Below are 20,474 nucleotides of genomic sequence, written 5' to 3'. Positions count from 1 at the left end.
AAGGTAATCATACCCACCGATCATATTTGTTGACAGCTGCACTTAACAAGAAAAAATGAATCCTCAAAGAATAATAATAATAAAAAAAAATAAAACGCAGTCCAAAAACCGAGGCTGTTCGTAGAATACAACACAGCACGAAATCGTTCTTGAAAGACTGTCAAAGATTTTCGAAAGGGTGGGGGAAACGAAGAGAAAAGAGAGGAGAGAGGGAAAAATATCTAATAACCTTCACGGGCAGGCAGTAAATATGGGCATAAAAACCATTCCCGTAGAGGCTTCAGTGTCTAAATACCCCTCCGTAAGAACAATCATCAATCTTCGTTAGGACCGGAGGGAAAATTGTCCCTATCTCCCATACACACAAGAGTCACAGTGGGTTGTCACGTGAGGCGGCCCAACAATTTGTAGGAAGAGGAGGAGGAGGAGGAGGATGTGGGAGGAGGGAGGGATGAAGAGGAGGGGCGGGGAGGAGGAGGTGGTGGTGGTGTAACAACCGCCACCGATCCCTTACACTCCTACCGCCCTTGGTCTAGTCTGGCACCTACTGTACCAGACTGCGGAACCATCCTTCCTTATTACGCCTTTTCCCACCCACTCCTATCTCTGTTCCATAATCTGTTCCAGACATTTTCTCTCGAGATAATATTTATGGGACAATTTTATTTTTGTAAAGAATGGCCATCACGTCAAAAAATAAAATAAAATGAATTAAAAAAAAACCTTCATAGCCACCAAAATTGCTCGGCCTTCTCTGTTTTTATATGTTTCTAAATGGAGACCTTAATTGTTGATGACATATTCAAAATTATTGGAAAATCTCTTCATAAAAAAAAGAAAATTACAACCCATTCATCAGTGTTTTTTCCTTAATTGTCAAATTTTGGGTTTTTTTTTAGAAATAAATTGGCTTTATTTTTTGAGAGGCTCTGAGAACTATATATCCTTTCGTATTCCAATTATACACTGCTTAAGTAACTCAAGTAATTGTGCTGCTATGTGAAAGTATGCCATAAATAATTTTCTGGGGATTAAGTAACCAATGCTCCCACTCCTGAACTATACCATGATATCCTTAGTATGGCATTGACAATCCAGGGTTCCACATACTAGAGATATGCTCACGTCTACTTAGTTTTCATATTTACTTCATAATTATCTTAATTATAACTCTTCATCTTATTTGTCATCAACTGCACATTGAAATAAAACCAAAATACTGAAGTAATGGGTAAGAGCAAAGGATAAATTCTCTGTAGGGGGTTTGTGCCGTCAGTGCACCTCATGAGATGCATTATGTGCATTATACGAGGTCCTTTGCAACTTTCCTTCGGCTCCTAGCTGCAATCCTTTTCGTTCCTTTTACCGTACCTCCTTTCATATTCTCTTTCTTCCATCACACTTTCCCCACACTCGTAACAATTGATTCATATTACAGTCAGTCAGTCAGGAAGATTAAGCCAGCCTTGCACTGGCACGGACTCTTGCTTTTAGCTGCCCGTAACCGTGAATTTAACAACTGTACCTGTGAACACAACCACTCGGCTCAATTTAACCACTGGGCGAAAAGGCATTAAGTTTTCCTCCTGTTACACCTTTCAAATTTCAGTTTCAGCGCTGAGTGACCTCATTGGTCGTTACTGCTTTGTCTTTGGCCTAAATTCTATATCCAGTTCAAAAGATGAATTAATTTAGAATTGTATGTCAAAAATGTCTGGGGCAAGTACAACACAAGGAAACGGCAGCCATCCTCGAACCACAGCTGTCGCCTTTCACCAGTTTCTTTTGTGGATCTGGCAATTCAGACCCTATCTGTAATGCCAGTTCCAAAGACTAAGGACGTCATCAAGGAAGTCTAAGGGAAGAGGCATTTTGAATATTGTATTTAAGAAAATAAAGAGGAACCCCTTCAACTAGTACAGTTTAATTCAGAAACTGCATGTTATAAAAGAGTATATTTCTTTTTATTATGTTTGAGATATAAAGATTAGTACTTTGGATTAGTCTCTGGGATGCAAACACTAGTACTTTAGATTAATCTCCACATATGATATATATATTGTGAACCATTATTGGGTTCAACAGGTTCTTTGAATGAAAAAAAATAAAAACAAAAAAGATGGCGACTGAGAAAGTCAGGCAACACCTGAGGCAGACAAAGGAGGTTAGAGATAAAGAATACAAAAGAAGACCTTAAAACTCATTTATTATCAGCAAAATTTATAGTTGCTTTTATACATTTTTTTTGCAGACGAGTTAGTGCCTTAAACTTCAAAGCCGTCATAACTTATATCTTTATTATCAGATAAACCAAAAGCCAAAAGTAAACACTCTAAACAACTATCAGATGGAGCAGAATAATAGAGCCATTACAATAACAAATATTTCACATAAACGGGGAACAAGAATTACATGAAACAGGCAGGAAATCAGAGGCAATCAGAGAATCACAAAAATTGCCAGTTAACGTAAATTGCTATATATTACAGAGACCTCGCAACAAAGTGAAAATTACACACAATCACGGTACCAATAATGATAACAGGCAACACGAAAACGTTAACGATCACAAAATAGTGTCAAAAACATAAATGTGGACAAAAAAGGACACCTCCAAAAGGCAAGTCATAGAAACTCAATAGATCACTCGAATTCGTAAAAATTTTGTTCAAGATACAGTGAAACAACCTACCATTTAGTTCTCAAACAACCCACCATTTAGTTCTCAAACAGCACACCATTTAGTTCACAAACAACCCACCATTTAGTTCTCAAACAACCTACCATTTAGTTCTCAAACTACCCACAATTTAGTTCTCAAACAAATCCCTATTTAGTTCTCAAACAACCTACCATTTAGTTCTCAAACAACCTACCATTTAGTTCTCAAACAACCCACCATTTAGTTCTCAAACAACCTACCATTTAGTTCTCAAACAACCCACCATTTAGTTCTCAAACAAACCACCATTTAGTTCTCAAACACTCCGTACCTAAGTCAGACAACCTATATATTTGTTTTTAGTTTTATCATGGTTAGTCAGAGTAGTAAAAGTGTACACTGGTATTAACTATGCAATGACAAACTGCAGTGGATTCTATTTATTCTTTAGTAACTAGCAAGCTACTTGTTATAAAATGATTCATCTTCCCTCTAGATTTCAACAGCAATGCATTGCTTGATTTCAGATCATGGCACCTATTCAAAAACCACATTATGTGAAATCCATGTAGGAAAATTTTTTTTCAGTGCTTACAATTCATGTTGAGTAGTCATTCTTCCTTGCTATCAAATATTTCGATTCAAAGTAAAGATTTACTCAAAACTAAGAAATCCATAGCAGTAGCAGAAATTAAGAAGCAATAATAATTTTTAAATATGGATTACAGGTTCATAAAAGCCCACTTGTGTATATTTTAATATTTGCAATAACCCAGCTTAAACTTTTACTCCTATTCGTTGTTAACACTTGTTACTGGTGGAGGTAGGAACGTTCAAATTTACTTATGTATCATTTATAACAGTTTATTGAAATTTCACATAACTAATTACACAGGCTAATCATGGAATAAGCGAATCTTAATGATAAAGCAATCATCAATGCCAGGCTCCAGTTCTCAGATCAGCTCAGCTCGGAACCCTCTTGTGAGGTATAACCAACGAACTAGTTCTTGACTAATGCACGTGGTGCTTTATTGCATAAAAATTCGTTTCAGAAAGCCTGTTCTGCAAATAGAAGAAAAGAGCATCACCCAAGTTACAGATCATAGGTAATGTTAACTTTGATGAAATGAAGCTTTCTCTTATGTCTTTTTACCACACTGATAAACATGCAAAGCCTCTGAGTAAAGCTTCCAGGAAAAATTTCAAAGAAGCGCTTTGAAACAAGTGTCCGGATTGTTAAGAATACTAAGCAAATGGGCATTAAAACTCTGGTGTTTGAGAGACAGCTAAAGTAGATTCGATCAATTATAATTTGGGTTTATATTTTGTATGGTATATTTGGAGTTTGTATACTGAATGAATTTTATATTGCTCGTTATATTTATTGGAACTAATCTTAAATAGTAAAGTTAAGAAACTTGAATTAAATTTGTTTAATTAGAACTATGAGAAGAGCGGAACCTATAATTTACGATGCATAAAGTTCCAAAATAATGTTGAAAGGGCATTGTGGCTATTACAATTACATGTTGGATCCAATCAACAAAAAAAAGTAAAGTACCAAATTTCAAAGCAATGCAATACCACTATGTTATTTTTTCCCCCTGAAAAAAATCAGCGTCCTTATAGCACAGATTCTTGGAGCAACTAAAATTAATCGCTAAAACTAACCTTACGTAAACTTAAAACTGTCATTTTCTTTTTGCTGAACTTTAAAAAGTAAAAAGTCTTAAATTACATTTTCAAGGTCCAAGTATGCAGTTAAGTTACTTTGCTGAACATTTGTTATTATTATGAATAAAAACAAACCAAAGAGTGAAAAATGTGAAAGTTCCAGTTAAGCAGTTACGTTACTTTTAAAATCATAAAAAAATAAAAATATTTAACTTCTAGCATCTACTCTCATGTTCTTAACATGAGACTTGTATGAGAGGTGCCTCCATCTCTACATTGGGGTTGGAGGTAAAAATTGGTTGGTTCACAAGAAACTAAAGTTTCTCACCTCAAACTTTGATAATCCAACCTTGAAGAGTAAGTATTGTTCCCGTCGAATGGACACAGCAGTAGTCTTTAGTTGATGTTTTTCACCAAAGTGTCTTATTTCTCACAGGAGAAACTTTATAAGTTATCCCGGCTCCATAAAGTTCGGATTCACTGGTACCTGGAAGTTTTTTTAATGTAATTAGAATGGTATTATGGCCAAATGAAAGTTCAAAGATAAGACTTACTATGTAAAACACATAAAAACTCATGCTTCTACACCACTGTCATTTGGTTTAAAGTTTGATCAGGACTTGGCCTGTATTGCTTGAGTTGCAAAGGTTCCACATCATAGCTAGAATAATGTGTAAAATATGTGAAATGATTCATCAAGCAGTCATGACTGGGTGTCCAAAATATCTGAATGACTTGCTGAAGATAATACATCCAGTGCTTGGAGTCAATTTGCCGCTCCAAGACTATACAATAAGCTCCCACTTGGTATCTGGAGGACTGAAACTGTTAAGACATTTAATAAATAAACTAGACTGGACTTTATCTGTGTGATGGCAGTGTAGATTTGACAGTCAATATGGAGCACGTAATTCACCCGACAAAAGAATCCGAGAATGTATCTGTTTTATTACGTGTGTGACGATTTGAGTTTGCATGTTTTGCAGAACTCTTTCGTTGAAGTGGGCCCTTGGGTTAAAACAGTCAACTAATATTTTTTTTACTGAGTGACAATACGTAATACAACAAAGCATATTCATTCTCTTGTTCGTAGATTATCGATAAAAGTTTTCTGTTATGATACACAGAAAGACTAATTTTCTCAAGAACCGAGTAGTCATAAAACGGGAAATCAGTCAATCAGCGTGAAAGCACCAACAAATTCTTTTCAAGTTTCCCCTGAAATAAAACCAAGGACGACGTACGATTTCGCGTAAATCGTCCGAGTTTCATGACAGGTGATCCAGGGTCCTTGGTGGTCATGCCAACAGCACCTGAGCTTTTCGGCAAGTAATTTGCAAATCTTTCAGTTAACCGTCGACTCTGGAATAGTGAGAACCGTTGACTCTGGAATAGTGAGTGAAGTATCATAGTGCGGTTTTTCGGTCTGTTCCTCGCTACCTGACCAGCCAGCCAGAAGTAATCTTCACCGATTGATCTTTTTCTTGGATTTTGCTGACGTGATGGATGGTCTACCTTTATATTTGTGACGACTTGCCCAGGCTATGCGAAAGATTAAGTTTTACTACGTTCGTGATATAATGCTTAGGTTAACATTAAGATGTTCACTTAGGTTAACATTAAGATGTTCGTGACTTCAGTTTATAGGTCTCCCACTATCAAAAAGGGTTCATGGGTATTGTTACTTTATTAATAGTTGTTTACAACAGGCTTGTTTTTTGAAGCCTCTTAAATTTTTATTTCAGATTAAATTAAATTGGTATTTTAAATTGAATTGATGTTTTAAGTACTTTGTCTGGCCTTAAAATTTTGTTGTACAGTAGAAAAACACCTTTTAACTCGTGCAATTTGTGGATAGTATTAATTATCTAATCTATTTTTGTCTTTTAAGCTTTAGTTATATAATATTACTTAATCCAATTTTTTAGATTAAAAAAGTATATTGGATTAATTTTACATCCGTGCAAATGTGGCTTTCGTGGCCAGGAGATGTGATGCCACGTTAAGGTTAGTTTTTAATTTATATTGTACCTGGACATGAAGTTTTAACATATTTTGACAATGAAGTCGGTTAACATCTTGCGACTTTCGTGTAAAACCTTCCCACCCCATCCCCCATTTTCTTTTATAAACTTTCTATACTTTATAAAGACAGGACTAATTTTTTATAAACGTTATACTTTATCAAGATAGGACCAGTTTTTTATAAACTATATTTTATTAAGACAGGACAAGTTATTTTATATTAAAGGAAATCCTTGTAAGTTTTATACTTTATAAAAGACAATACTAGTTATTTTGTATTAAATCCATATTCTGCTACAACTATACTTTTAAAATGCTTCCAGATTTGTGACATCTGTAACATTTCATGAAACAAACTACACTTGTGACAAAGTAAGTCAAAATTCTCCAGCCAAGAAGTTTCTAAAACTGCTCATGAACGGACTACTCTTTTGTTTGGCTTGAGAAAAACTAGGTGAAGTATTTTGTCATCTGTATTAAAGTTTTCAAAGTTAACTTTTTTTTTCGAACTGGATATAGGTACGGCAGCCGTATCCCTGATTGCGATGGATATTGGTACGGCAGTGTATTGCGCATGCGCGAACCCTTGTTTACCGACTGAGGCATATCAGTGACAGCAAGAAAATGAAGGCAAAACATGTTTTCAGGTTTCAACAAGCTGAAAAAGACAATAGACGTCTATGAGGAGGCAAAGTTCCAGAAATGGTATATCCGCAGGTTACGAACGATCGAATCGGCCCTGAAAAGAGCTCCGAAGAGAAGATTCAAAGATTTGAAGCTTAGCTAGTAAGGTAGTGCAGCAGTCAGTAGTGCGTCCAATATGGGAAACATGCTGTTAAAATGGATCTGATTTGGATGATTGCTTAAGATTGATTAGGCCGTTTACCAGAGGATTGACTTTAGTAGTTTTCCCTACTACCATGAATACAGCAGAGCACGGTTTCTGTGTACTTCAAGACCTCTGAATCTCCTCTTCGGAGCCGATTCGATCGTTCATGACCTACGGATATACAATTTCTGGAAGTTTGACTCTTCGTAGACATCTATTGCTTTTTCAGCTTGTTGAAACCTGAAAACATCTGTTTTTCGGCTAAAACCGATGTCTTATTACACGGTTCAGAGAGATTAAAAGAAGATATGAAGTACACAGATAGATTAGTTTAGTTTTATTTTTCATGTATATAGTCAAAATGTAAGTATATTAAAGTATTATTGTGATTTTTCATATTTTCCTTTACTGTCAAAATGTTTTGGTACTTTGGTGATAACAGTATGTTGCTTCACTTTGACATTTCGAATTGAACATGTTCAGCGAAACAATTCAGTTCGACTATTATTACAAATGTCACTTACCTTCTAGTGCTGTACCTATAGCTCTTAGCAACACTGCACGGTAACTGTTGCATGATTAGCTAACTACCATATCTGCAGAAAGTCAATAACACAATACGGCAACCACTCACAGAATCTGACGTACCCCTACTATACACAATGTTATTTGTACGGCAGGAAGTCTGAAATTGACGCATGCGCAATTCACTGCCGTACCAATATCTATCGCAGTCAGGGATACGGCTGCCGTACCTATATCCTGTGCCTTTTTTTTTCTACCTCCACCCCTACAGGGGCGGTGCTCCTGTAGGGGTGGAGGCCCCTCTCATACCCTGTCCGGTTGGTCTTAGACCTATCGGCAGGTCATGGGAGTTTTTCTTGAAAGGTACCTAGACTTTAGATTTTAGATTTTTTATGCTTTTTATGCTTAGTTTATATTGGTAGTATAGGATTTATTCTGGAATTTGGCAATTATCGGTGGAGGCCTTTTGACTTCTTTTGCAATTCTCTTTATACTAAACAATTACAGTAACTTATTTTGGCAAATTTTTTGTCATAGTTAAACAATTAACGTAATCTAAATATTTCTTGTTAATGCATTTATGCTTTTAAGATCCCCACTTTCTAACCTCGGCTATAATTAGTTTTAATTTTGCGTCTGCACTTAAAGGTGGCTTTAGTAACATCTTGAACATAGAGTTAATGTCTTTTAATTTATATATTTTTAATCTTCAATTTTAACGTAACTTGTAGCTGCTGTTAATGCTTTGATCAATTTAAGAAACTAGCAAATAAATGAACAGGCCTAGGTTTTCATTATAATACAATAGACAAATACTCTTAATTTTATACAATTGGAGAGTAATGCCAGAACGGTTATGTTCTTCAGCTTGGCAAATTGATCTTCTATTGTGCTTGTCGGTGACGTTTGATGGGGTAGTTTCTCTGGTTGGGCATTCAGTTGACTCATTTTGGTGCCTCCCGTACCTTAGTTCGCTAACACTTTCATTTTGGTGCCTCCGTACCTTTGTTTGCTAACACTTTCATTTTGGTGAATCTGTACCTTGGTTCACTAACACTTTCATTTTGGTAGCTCCATACCTTTGTTTGCTAACACTTTCATTTTGGCGCCTCCCGTACCTATGTTCGCTAGCACTTTCATTTTGGTGCCTCCGGTACCTTGGTTCCCTAACACTTTCATTTTGGTGCCTCCCGTACCTTGGTTCCCTAACACTTTCATTTTGGTGCCTCCCGTACCTTTGTTCACTAACACTTTCATTTTGGTGCCTCCGTACCTTGGTTCGCTAACACTTTCATTTTGGTGTGTCCCGTACCATGGTTTTCTAAAACTTTCATTTTGGTGCCTCCCGTACCTTGGTTCACTAACACTTTCATTTTGGTACCTCCATACCTTTGTTCGCTAACACTTTCATTTTGGAGCCTCCGTACCTTGGTTCGCTAACACTTTCATTTTGGTGCCTCCCGTACCTTTGTTTGCTAACACTTTCGTTTTGGTGCCTCCCGTACCTTGGTTCGCTAACACTTACATTTTGGTGCCTCCCGTACCTTGGTTCGCTAACACTACATTTTGGTGCCTCCCGTACCTTGGTTCGCTAACACTTTCATTTTGGTGCCTCCCGTACCTTGGTTCGCTTACTCTTTCATTTTGGTGCCTCCCGTACCTTGGTTTGCTAACACTTTCATTTTGGTGCCTCCCGTACCTTGGTTCACTAACTTTCATTTTGGTGACTCCCGTACCTTGGTTCGCTTACTCTTTCATTTTGGTGCCTCCCGTACCTTGGTTCGCTTACTCTTTCATTTTGGTGCCTCCCGTACCTTGGTTCGCTTACTCTTTACCTTGGTTCGCTAACACTTTCATTTTGGTGACTCCCGTACCTTGGTTCGCTTACTCTTTCATTTTGGTGCTTCCCGTACCTTGGTTCGCTTACTCTTTCATTTTGGTGCCTCCCGTACCTTGGTTCGCTTACTCTTTCATTTTGGTGCCTCCCGTACCTTGGTTTGCTAACACTTTCATTTTGGTGCCTCCCGTACCTTGGTTCCCTAACACACTCATTTTGGTGCCTCCCGTACCTTGGTTCCCTAACACTTTCATTTTGGTGCCTCCCGTACCTTGGTTCGCTTACTCTTTCATTTTGGTGCCTCCCGTACCTTGGTTCGCTAACACTTTCATTTTTGTGCCTCCCGTACCTTGGTTCGCTAACACACTCATTTTGGTGCTTCCCGTATCTTGGTTCACTAACACTTTCATTTTGGTGCCTCCCATACCTTGGTTTTCTAACACTTTCATTTTGGTGCCTCCCGTACCTTGGTTCACTATCACTTTCATTTTGGTGCCTCCCGTACCTTGGTTCACTAACACTTTCATTTTGGTACCTCCATACCTTTGTTCGCTAACACTTTCATTTTGGAGCCTCCGTACCTTGGTTCGCTAAAACTTACATTTTGGTGCCTTCCGTATCATTTTGGTGCCTCCCGTACCTTGGTTCGCTAACACTTTCATTTTGGTGCCTCCCGTACCTTGGTTTGCTAACACTTTCATTTTGATGCCTCCCGTACCTTGGTTTGCTAACACTTTCATTTTGGTGTGTCCTGTACCTTGGTTCGCTAACACTTTCATTTTGGTGCCTCCCGTACCTTTGTTTGCTAACACTTTCGTTTTGGTGCCTCCCGTACCTTGGTTCGCTAACACTTTCATTTTGGTGCCTCCCGTACCTTGGTTCGCTAACACTTTCATTTTGGTGACTCCAGTACCTTGGTTCGCTTACTCTTTCATTTTGGTGCCTCCCGTACCTTTGTTTGCTAACTCTTTCATTTTGGTGCCTCCTGTACCTTGGTTCGCTAACACTTTCATTTTGGTGCCTCCCGTACCTTGGTTTGCTAACACTTTCAGTTTGGTGTCCGCCTACCTTGGGTTCGCTAGGCACGTTTTCATTTTTGGTGCCATTCCCGTACCACTTTGGGTTTCCGCTAACACTTTCATTTTTGGTGACAGTCCCGTAACCTTGGGTTTCGCTTATTCTTTCATTTTGTGTGCCTCCCTGTAACCGTTGGTTTTAGGCTAACTCTTTCTATTTGGTGGGTGCCTCCCGTTCCTTGGTTTGCTAACTACTTTCATTTTCATTTTGGTGCCTCCCGTACCTTGGCTTGCTAACACTTTTTCATTTTGGTGGCCTCCCGTTTCCTTGGTTCGCTTAGACCTTTCAATTTGATTTGGTGCTTTTTTTCCACCGTATCAGTTTTGGTGCCTCCCGTAGCCTTGGTTCCACTTATCACTTTCATTTTGGTGCCTCCCGTACCTTGGTTCACTAACACTTTCATTTGGTTGTACCTCCTATACCTTTGCTTCGGCTACCAATTATTTCCATTTTGTTGGAGTCCTCCCGTACCTTGGTTTCCCTCTAACACTTACATTTTGGTGCCTTCCGTATGCATTTTGGTGCCTCCAGTACCTTGGTTCGCTAACACTTTCATTTTGGTGGCCTCCCGTACCTTGGTTTGCTAACACTTTCATTTTGGATGCCCCCTCCCGTACCTTGGTTTGCTAAACACTTTTAATTTTTGGCTGTGTCCCGTACCGCTTGGTTCGCTAACACTTTTCATTTTGGTGCCTCCCGTACCTTTGTTTGCTAACACTTTTCGTTTTTGGTGCTTCCCGTACCTTGGTTCGCTAAGACCTTTCATTTTGGTGTTTCTTCCCGTACCTTGGTTCCGCTAACACATTTCATTTTGGGTGACTCCAGTACCCTTGGTTTCGCTTACTCTTTCATTTTGGTTGCCTCCCGTTACCCTTTGGTTTGTCCCTAACCCTCCTTCATTTTGGGCCTCTGTAACCCTTGGTTTCGCTAACACTTTCATTTGGTGCCTCCCGTAACCTTGGTTTGCTTTAACACTTTTCCATTTTGGTGTCCCGTACCTTGGTTCCTAACCACTTTCATTTTTGGGGCCCTTCCCGTAACCTTTGGTTCGCTTTAACACTTTTGGATTTTGGGACCTCCCGTACCTTGGTTTCGCTATTCTTTCATTTGGTGCATCCCGTTTTCCACCTTGGTTGGCTACTCTTTCATTTTGGTCCCTCCGTTCCTTGGTTTCCGCTTAACACTTTCATTTTGGTGCCCTCCTACCTTGGCTTGCTAACCCTTTCATTTGGTGCCTCCCGTTTTTCCTTGGTTCGCTAACCTTTCATTTTGGTGACTCAGTACCTTGGAAGTTTTCGCTTACAATGGTCATTTTGGTGCCTCCCTTTTACTTGTCCTGGTTTTGCCTTAACTCTTTCATTTTATGGTTGCTCCCTGTCCTTGAGGTTTCGCTAACACTTTCATTTTGGTGCCTCCCGTACCTTGGTTTGCTAAACACTTTTCATTTTGGTTTGTCCCTTACCTTTTGGTCGGCTACCACTTTATTTTGGTGCCTCCCGTTCTTGGTTTCGCTAACACTTTCAATTTGTGGACTCCCGTACCGTTGCTTATTCCCTTTCATTTTGGTAGCCTCGTACCTTGGTTTGCTAACTCTTTCATTTTGGTGCCTCCCGGTTCCTTGTTTCGCTAACACTTTCCTGGGTTTGGGTGGCCTCCCGTACCTTTTGGCCTTGCTAACACTTTCATTTTGGTGCCTCCCGTCCTTGTTCGCGAACCACTTCATTTTGGTGTTCGTTATCATTTTGGTGCCTTCCCGTACCTTGGGTTCGCAACACTTTCATTTTGGTGCCTCCCGTACCCTGGTTTCCGACACTTTCATTTTGGCCTTTCCCGTACCTTGTTCCTAACATTTCATTTTGGTTGTGTCCCGTACCTTGGTTCGCTAACAATTTCATTTTGGTGTGCTACCTTGGTTGACTAAACACTTTTTCATGGCCTGGCCTCCATAACCTTGGTTCCCAAGCACTTTCATTTTTGTGCCTCCTGTACCTTGGTACACATACACTTACATTTTGGTACCTCCATACCTTTGTTTGCTAACGCTTTCATTTTGGCGCCTCCCGTGCCTCCCGTACCTATGTTCGCTAGCACTTTCATTTTGGTGTGTCCCGTACCTTGGTTCGCTAACACTTTCATTTTGGTGCCTCCCGTACCTTGGTTCCGTACCTTGGTTCGCTTACTCTTTCATTTTGGTGCCTCCCGTACCTTAGTTTGCTAACACTTTCATTTTGGTGCCTCCCGTACCTTGGTTCTCTTACTCCTTCATTTTGGTGCCTCCCGTACCTTGGTTTGCTAAACTCTTCATTTTGGTGCCTCCTGTACCTTGGTTCGCTAAACATTTCTTTCATTTTGGTGTCCTCCTGTACTTGGTTCGCTAACACTTTCATTTTGGTGCCTCCCGTACCTTGGTTTGCTAACACTTTCATTTTGGTGTCCCGTACCTTGGTTCGCTAACACTTTCATTTTGGTGCCTCCCGTACCTTTGTTTGCTAACACTTTCGTTTTGGTGCCTCCCGTACCTTGGTTCGCTAACACTTTCATTTTGGTTGCCTCGGTACCTTTGGTTCGCCTAACACTTTCCCTTTTGGTGCCTCCCGTACGGTTCGCAAACACTTTCATTTTGGTGACTCCCGGACCTTGGTTCGTTATCTTTCATTTTGGTGCCTCCGTACCTGGTTTGCTAACACTTTCATTTTGGTGCCTCCCGTACCTTGGTTTGCTAACACTTTCATTTTGGTGCCTCCCGTTCCTTGGTTCGCTAACACTTTCATTTTGGTGCCTCCCGTACCTTGGTTCGCTAACACTTTCATTTTGGTGCCTCCCGTTCCTTGGTTTGCTAACACTTTCATTTTGGTGCCTCCCGTACCTTGGTTTGCTAACACTTTCATTTTGGTGCCTCCCGTTCCTTGGTTCGCTAACACTTTCATTTTGGTGCTTCCCGTATCATTTTGGTGCCTCCCGTACCTTGGTTCGCTAACACTTTCATTTTGGTGCCTCCCGTACCTTGGTTCGCTAACACTTTCATTTTGGTGCCTCCCGTACCTTGGTTCACTAAGACTTTCATTTTGGTGTGTCCCGTACCTTGGTTCGCTAACAATTTAATTTTGTGTGTCCCGTACCTTGGTTTGCTAACACTTTCATTTTGGTGCCTCCCGTACCTTGGTTCACTAACACTTTCATTTGGTGCCTCCCATACCTTGGTTCACTAGCACTTTCATTTTTGTGCCTCCTGTACCTTGGTTCACATACACTTTCATTTTGGTACCTCCATACCTTTGTTTGCTAACACTTTCATTTTGGCGCCTCCCGTACCCTTGTTCTCTAGCACTTTCATTTTGGTGTGTCCCGTACCTTGGTTTGCTAACTCTTTCATTTTGGTGCCTCCTGTACCTTGGTTCGCTAACACTTTCATTTTGGTGCCTCCCGTACCTTGGTTTGCTAGCACTTTCATTTTGGTGCCTCCCATACCTTGGTTCGCTAACACTTTCATTTTGGTGCCTCCCGTTCCTTGGTTCGCTAACACTTTCATTTTGGTGCCTCCCGTACCTTGGTTCGCTAACACTTTCATTTTGGTGACTCCAGTACCTTGGTTCGCTAACACTTTCATTTTGGTGCTTCCCGTACCTTGGTTCACTAACACTTTCATTTTGGTGACTCCAGTACCTTGGTTTGCTAACTTTCATTTTGGAGCCTCCCGTTCCTGGGTTTGCTAGCACTTGCATTTTGGTGCCTCCCATACCTTGGTTCGCTAACACTTTCATTTTGGTGCCTTCCATACCTTGGTTCGCTAACACTTGCATTTTGGTGCCTTCCATACCTTGGTTCGCTAGCACTTTCATTTTGGAGCCTCCCGTACCTTGGTCCGCTAATACTTTCATTCTGGTGCCTCCCGTACCTTGGTCCACTAGCACTTTCATTTTGGTACCTCCCATACCTTGGTTCGCTAGCACTTTCATTTTTTTAGTTTTTTGCTTTGGTCAAAGGAGTTGAGTGGTTGGTTTGTACAGAAATTAATTGGATCTTAACTGGATTTATCTTGAAGGGTTCACTTAATTCTAAAGTTTCAGCTCTCTGAAGTTTACACCTGTTATTTTTAATCTTTTATTTTTTATATGTTGGTACAAATAACATTTCTGCGTAATTTTTTTGTTTACAGGCTGTGGATTGGAACATTTGAGACCATCTTATTCAAGATCCTGTTATTCAAGATATCCTAAATTAGTTGCTTTTAAAACTATATATTCTGAGACAGGAGAAACAGGCGCTTGGTGTTACTGATTTACTGCACTTTGAGACCCCGTTATTCAAGAAAAAAGTTCGTTGCTTTTACAATATAGTTTAATGAAGTGAGACTGGAGCCTGGTGATATGATGCACTTGCACCAAATGTTGTCTTGCTTTGATTAAAAGGTGTAATTAGTAAACTGATTTTTCAATAAAGACCACGTAAATATGAACGTCCTTACTTTCACTAATAGAAATTAAGCCTGGTTTTCTTTTCATAAATTCCGGAATTGTAAAGAACTTGAGCAGTTTACTTTGACTGGATGGAGTCATAAAATCTACAGGGTTTTAAAATACTGATATAAAACGGCTCACTGTAACCAAGTAGACTATAATGTGAAGCCTTTTATGTTCCATTAGTATGTAATATTATATAAAAGACAGTTATGGTGTTTTACTTTTTTAATACCTGAAATTGCTAGGTTTAAGAGTTTGGTGAAATTTTAAAATTTTTTTTATCAGTCTTCGCTTATCACATTGTTGATGAAGAATTGCTGAAATCCTGAAGGCTCATAAATGGTAACAAATAGTCCAGAAGTTACTGAAGGCAGATGACAAGGCACCAAAAATTGACTTTTTATATCCAGCAGTCTAAACCTAACATAACTTGCCTTAAACATCTACGGACTTGAACCACACCCTAAACAATATGGAAATGCATTTCTTCAAGGTTTTTACCTGTGAAGCAAATTTTCAGTGATTTTATACTGAGCAAAATCTGTTGTCTTAATGATCGTGGTTACAATATCCAGCTCAAATAAGTGCCTCAGTGGCGTGGTCGGTATGGTGTTGGCGTGCAACCTCGGTGGCCGCGAGTTCTATTCTTGGGTATGTCATTGAAAAGATTTTAATTTCTGGTGATAGTTCTCTCTCGACGTGGTTCAGAAGTCACGTTAAGCCGTTGGTCCCGTTGCTGAATAACCACTGGTTCCATGCAACGTAAATACACTATACAAACAATCAATTGTACTGACACTTTAATATTTCAAAAAGTAGGAATGGGTGGAATCCAGGGGTTGTCTTCACTATACTTACTTTTGAGTGCCACATCATAATGGGAGTGCTTCACCTTTCCTAGGCTAACTCTGAAATATTCGTTTATAATCTCCGGTTCTTTTTCATAGGCCTTGACCATCTGAAACAAATACACCAGGCCTACTTCCTGATGCAGCAGTACGTGAGATTAATAGAATGAACTATGAGCACTGCAGACAATTTAAAGATTTGTTTTCTTCACTAAATTTAGAAGTACGAAGAACGACTGTAAATTGGCCTTCAAAATGCCAAGAGAAATATTAGAGAATTCTCTTTGATTTCGAAAATATCGGAAGTTCATCTAAAGTAAAATTTCTTGAACCAGTAATGCTCTTATGACTGATGTAAATAATTTTATGCCGTAGAAGCTGTTATATGTACATTCCTTAACCCTTATGAATTAATAAAAGTATTTTTATGTATCGGAAATTCTTCTCTTACCTTTAAGGAAGTGTTGTCAAACGAGAAAGGCTGGCGTTCAATTGCATTTGGGTGTTCTTTAAAGTTAAATTATAGATTTCTGTGGAGAAAAGCTAATTCCTAAACTGAGTGGAAGATTTGATTAATGAAACGTGGTTAGTGCACGGATGACTTATTTCATGTTTGTCATGGCAACACTGGAAATTTTGGACTATCTTTTCACGACTATTGTTAAGTAGCAGCAAAAACTAATCCCGAACCTTCTGAATTCTGACCCGGCTCTGCGGCAGTTCACACGTCATCTGCTGATAACGCTAAACAGCCACAATTAATGTGAGTGCATGCTTGCGTTTGATCTGTTCTAGTATAGTAACTGCCAGTCATATTTAGATTATTTTTCTCGGCTATATTATTAAAGATAAGCTTACAGCCTTCACTAACGTAACGTAGATGTCTTGCATGCAATAAGGATATAAGAACATTAACGTTAATTTAGCTTCGAAAGATTTGACGTTTATTACATATACAGCAAATGGGGTGTATCAGCATGCTAGTACACCCTCCAAAATGTCTTGATACATAATTCACCTTCAAAATTGTCTTGTTCCAATAGAAACTGGGTAATTCATAATTCTTGGAACCATATTATTAAGCAAATAACTCTCCTGCTCTGGAAATGTTTCAACATTCCTATCCCTAAATTCTGAAAGTTCAGTACAAGATAATGCATACTGACGATGCTTGAGAGAGTGGATCGTTAAATGATTTACATGAAAAATTACCACAACTGATATATTCCCTTAACCTCGGTATATAAATGTCATATACTAAATGTCAGTTTTAGGAAGAGCGTGGCCATATGTAGTACGAGCATTTCCAGTAATTTACAAATAATGCCTCGTGCTATAACTACACCTGCTAAAATCCTATCCACATTATCAGTCTCCCAAGCAGTTCTCCGATGTCTCAAACCCTTCATTTGACGAACACTACACCCCCAACAATATCATGTCTGGTGATAGAAGTTCACTCTTGACGTGGTTCGGAAGTCCCGTAAAGCCATTGGTTCCGTTGCTGAATAACCACTGGTTCCATGCAACGTAAAAAATACCATACAAACAAACAAACAACAGAAGTTTGTTGTATCTTACTAATTTTTCAGCAACTTCATTTAGATATATACATATAAGAGAATGTATGCAGCAAAACCTAACAAAAACCACTTCGTTCTATCTCATAATTCAAAGTCTTACATTGGTATACCAAGTTAGGGAATCAACAAAAATCTGCAGATCTCGCTTTTTACTTATGACAATTTTCAGTCCTTTCGTGAAATGTATGTAATTCGACTGTTGTTGTAGAGCTATTATCCTGCATTCGTTTAGAAATCATCTCTGCAGTAAATGTATTATCATCGTATGAAAACTCCACATCAAGCCTTCACTTCATTAACAGACCCTTTACAATTTATATGAAAAACATTTCATCTTGGTAAATTGCATAACAATGGTAAGAACACCTGTTTTAACTCATTAGGATGGCACTCTTTCGTAATCCAATTTTTTTATATCTCTACCTTTGTACAATACATGACTTGCAAGGCCGTACCTTTGGGAACTGAAAACAGTTCTTCATTGCAACATCATAATGTTATGTAATTTCCATGAATAGCTGATAGGTCGACTTGGAGCATCAGACATTCTTAATAACTAGGCAATTATCATTCTAGCTCCTTAGTTGTGTGGTTGGTATGGTCTTTGCCTGCCACCTCGGTGGCCGCGAGTTCGATTCTCGGGCATTCCATTGAGGGTCAGAGATGTGTATTTCTGGTGATAGAAATTCACTATCGGCGTGGTTCGGAAGTCGTGTAAAGCCGTTGGTCCCGTTGCTGAATAACCACTGGTTCTATGCAACGTATAAACACCATTTAAACAAACAATTATCATCCCCATACTTCTTTCCTCTTTTCTTATCACTCGAACAGCAGTAATAGAGAAAATTTCTAGAATACAGTCAACTTCACTAAGTAAATTTAATTCCATTCTCATAAATTCTATCCTGGTACTCATTGTACATCCCAATATGACAGGCGGTTTTTGTTTCGGATAACCTCTTATTTCTTCAGTAGTTCTCCGAATAACTTACTAATACAATCGCTGCATAAGCGATAACTGAGCACATTGTGCCGATATAAACCATCCTTACAACCGGAGAATGCTTGCTCCATTAGCTCCGCTTGCAAGCACTGATAATGGTTCAAGTCTCGCCAGATAAAGTTTTCTAACTTAGTTTATCTCGATCATGATCTACTAGTCTGTTTTTTTTGCCCTTTTTTCCTTTACAACCAAACCCATATGCAGACAAGTTTTGCAGCTCCGCCATTGTTAATAACAAAGTAGCGTAAGAATCACATTGTGTAAGAATATCAAGCATAAATTACAAGATCAGTACCTCTTGGAAATGTGTGGCTTGCAATTCTGTCCATCAATACATTAAAAGCAGGGCTCAATACATCACCTTGAGGTTTACCCAACACCAATAACATATCCATAGATTCGAGACCCTGGAACTATAGTCTGGCTTTCCTTCCCGTTAGATAGCTCTGTATTCACTTTACCAACATACCTTTCACTCCTTCATTTCCAGTTCTGGGATTACCTCGCCATTTGCCCTATTAAAGGCAGCCTTGATGTCTATAAAAGCCCTACATCTGGCCTTGCTCTATTGCTTTTTACTTTTATAACACAATCCGCTTTACTCTTATTTTTTCTATAAAACCAAACAAATTATCAGAGAGCTGTTCTCCAATAACATAAAGTAACCTATTTAAAATAGGTCTTTCCATTAATTTGCAAAAGCACGATAATAGAGATGTGTGTCGATAATCTCCAATACTTTAGAAACCGGAATCATTAAAGCTATCTTCTATTTCATAGAAGATAGGCCAGATTAATTAAATCCAATGACGGACTATCATCCATTGCAATCAAACAATTATCATATGCTACTTCATCCATACCTGGGGCAGTAGGCTTTCCTTGCTTGATAGCACACACTAATTAATTTCTATTAAAGGGTAGACAAGCCTCGTCTCTTAGTCCTGTTTGTATTTTCATCAAGCGCTGCCTTAGGTGACCTGCTCTTGATATATACCTGTGCTTTTAAAGGAAGGCTATTAAGACTAGAAGTACCAAACCACTTCTTCATTAATTCATCAGCCTTACTTAGAGGGTCTGGGTGAAGAAAAATTTTTCGTTTCCCTCTTACCTTGTTAGCCTCATTCCATACACCACCTATAGATTTTATTAAAGAAATATTTTCCAGAAAACCGTCCAATAATTCCCTCTAACTACTTTTGGTGTTTCTGGCATTCCATCAGCTATTTGGATCATAGTTTCCCTATTTTGATCATTATTAGGATTTAGACTCCATTACTTTTGTGCCTTCCTCAACAGGCTATTCCAACATTGATCATTTTCATTATCATGATACTTATTTTTGTTAAAGGCTCTCGTATCATTTTCTTTAACCGTATGCAGCGTATCATCAGTAATATGTACCACATATGAACTTATTCATCAGTTTAACCTTTTTCTGTGCCCTCAAGGTATATTTTTCCTAGAGAAGTTAAAAGCTAATTTCCCTATATTTACAGTTACACAGATTCCAAAATGATCACTAAGCAATTCACTTGCAACAAATGCATCTGTTTCATATTCTGCCATACTGGAAAGCAAAGCATAATAAAGTCTTCCACCCCTTATATGAGTGGGTTCATTCTTACCCAAAACCCGAACTTTATCCATGGAATTCAGTACAATAATCAAAGAACATCCATTTCTATTTTGGTATCCAGCAGAACTTAGGTTTTCATGAGTATTCAGATCACTTCTAGCTAATCCTGAACTGTCCTTCCCGTTATAACGGTGATGAATGAGCAGTTATAATACTGTAGAAATATACTAACATTTCCTTATATATGTCATAAGGTTATATAATGGATTAGGAAGAAGGGGAAAATTTTTAATAAAGATTTTGATAATCAGAATGCTTTTGATATATAACAGCGTATTATTAGCTTATTATTACCTAAATATCATAGCC

General features: G+C 38.7%; 1 long non-coding RNA gene across 2 annotated transcripts; it reads left to right on the top strand.

Annotated features, from left to right (window-relative positions):
- Positions 1–5,693: 5,693 nt before the first annotated feature.
- On the top strand, positions 5,694–15,055 carry LOC135200579 (uncharacterized). 2 transcript variants are annotated; one of them, XR_010311324.1, is made up of 3 exons: positions 5,694–5,733; positions 6,688–6,818; positions 14,789–15,055. It is a non-coding gene; the product is annotated as an uncharacterized LOC135200579 (long non-coding RNA). The 2 variants fall into 2 exon arrangements; XR_010311325.1 differs by having other exon boundaries at positions 5,702–5,797.
- Positions 15,056–20,474: the final 5,419 nt, after the last annotated feature.

The sequence above is a fragment of the Macrobrachium nipponense genome, chromosome 27, assembly GCF_015104395.2.
Source record: "Macrobrachium nipponense isolate FS-2020 chromosome 27, ASM1510439v2, whole genome shotgun sequence".
Classification (NCBI taxonomy): domain Eukaryota; kingdom Metazoa; phylum Arthropoda; class Malacostraca; order Decapoda; family Palaemonidae; genus Macrobrachium; species Macrobrachium nipponense.
Note: the sequence above shows the minus strand (reverse complement) of the source record. Positions and strands in the feature narration are given on the sequence as shown.